This window comes from Dipodomys ordii, unplaced genomic scaffold (assembly GCF_000151885.1).
Source record: "Dipodomys ordii isolate 6190 unplaced genomic scaffold, Dord_2.0 Scaffold42, whole genome shotgun sequence".
Taxonomy (NCBI): domain Eukaryota; kingdom Metazoa; phylum Chordata; class Mammalia; order Rodentia; family Heteromyidae; genus Dipodomys; species Dipodomys ordii.
The window spans coordinates 3605182-3607468 of NW_012267258.1; positions in this window are offsets into that span (position 1 = coordinate 3605182).

The window sequence follows — 2287 nt, forward strand, 5'->3', positions numbered from 1 at the left end:
GACCCAAAAAAAAAAAAATCCAAAAAGTTAAGTTTGAAAATGTTTAGACATATAGGAAAGTTGAAAGACTAGTTAATAGTTTACCTTGATCCTTGAAAATTGTTAACGTTTTCCTCACTGTATGTACCTCATCTAACCTTTCCATCCATGTATGTTTGTGTCTATGTATCAGTATAGTTTATATAATTTGAGAGTGAGGACAGAAGGGTATTTACACATCCATCCTTGAGTATTTCAACATTCATTCATCTCTTACAAATGAGAATACTCTCCTAGATTACCACAATCCCACAAGCAGCCTAAGACAATGAACAATAACAATAATATCTAATGTTGAATCTGTTTTTTTAAACAGGCTGGATTTGAAGCATTTTCACACACGCGCGCGCGCACACACACACACACAGTACTTCTTTGTTCTCTCAGATACATTTTAGCTGTAAAGGACTCTTAGAGTTATTGTTCTCTCACTGTTTGATGGGCACCATGCTGCGCAGTCCACTATCTTAGGGCAAATATGAAGGCTGCAGGAGGCTCGGCTATGTAGCGGCAGGCTCTGTCCTTGGGTGCTCTTCCCCACTTGTTGGAACTGTGCGCTCTGTATAGACGGCTTCAGTTACTATGTGGTGTGCACAGCTATTCCTTGCTCAGGTGGAGAAATACCATTCAAATCATAGATGTGAAAAGGCATTGGGATTTGTATGTAAATCTAGAGAAATTCTACTTCATTCCGATGTATATAATGAGATTTATTTTCAGAGTTTTAAAATCTATTATAATATGAAACAAAGCAAAACACTTCTCTTGAGGGGATATAAATGCATATATGGGGTATGTCATCAGGCAAAGAGGCAGGATGCGGGACAAAATCAGAATGCATTTAGAAAACAGGTGCAATTTATTCTTGGTGCTACTTTAGTATTTTTCCTATAATGTTAGGTGTGTGTCATACATCTAGAGCTTTCAGGCTAATACTTTTTGAAAGCCTGTGTTTTGTTTACATAGATTGACCTGTCTTCCAAGAGCAGTCTATCTCTCTCTCTCTCTCTCTCTCTTTCTGTCTCTCTCTTTCACCTAATACCATGGAGAAATGCCTATGGGCTAGTTATTACACACAATGTCCTTTGTTTGACTTTGAAATGAACAGAGGAGCTTTCCCTTGCCAGGGGCAAACTGTCCTCCCCAATAACAGTGCTCTTTTTTTTTTTCTAAAAAGATTTTCATGTTAGGTTTTCATAATTCATAATACATGTATTGGATACATATTGTGTGTATACACATCTCTATATCTATATTTATAGATATAGAGGTGTATATGATTGTTTGAAGGGATTAGAGGAGGTAAAGGAAAAGAGAATGTGAGAGAATAAACAATACAAAAAGACATTGGAGCTCTGAATAAAAATAGCAAAACAAAATACAGAAAACTAGCAAATAATTGGAGGTAGTAGGGAAGAGGAAAGAGAGAGTGAGCAAGGGATCAGTCTGATGAAAGTATAGCATATACCTGTGTGACATACCACTGCGAAACCCCTATGAACAATTAACATGCACTTTTAAAAAGTGAATGACGGGAACGTAAAATGAGTGGGCCCTAGTGGGAGAGGTGGGAGGGAGAGCAGAGAGGGTGAAGGACACCAAAGGGGGTCGAAGTACAATGAAGGTTGTTGAGATTGTTTGGGAAAGGGGTGGTGAATCTGATTGGAGTACATTGAATGCATATATGGGCCTGTCAAATGGGCCAGTCTACAACTAATTATTGCTAATAAAAATGTGGGGGGAAAATGAATGGATAGGCAAAAATACCTAAGTTGCAAAAATCAACAATGGTGATATTTCAGGCATCACACAGTCTAAATGGAAGTTTTCATTTTACTCTTAAATGATTGTCCTAAGTAACTAATTTTAGGATGTTACAAAACAACTTGATTTGGTTAATGCTTAAATAACTTGGAGGAAGAAACCAATAGACTGAAGACTAGCATGACCTTTATTCCACTAGCTATTTGTATGCAAGATTTTTCCATTGATTGAAGACTGAGTGTCTCCTGTTACTGGCAGCACCAATTTATCTTTCTCTCTTCATATCTCCCTTTCCTTGCAACAATAGAATTCTTTCTTCAGTCTCAATCCCCAGCATTTGCTATGGTCATAACTTGGTATGTTTAAATTTTTATGTTTTTGACATAACAAATATTATCTCTGGCCACTTGAATTGCACCAACAAGCTTAGTTTCTTTAAGGAAAAAATCAAGTTGGGCTTCTCTCTACATTTATAGGATCTCTG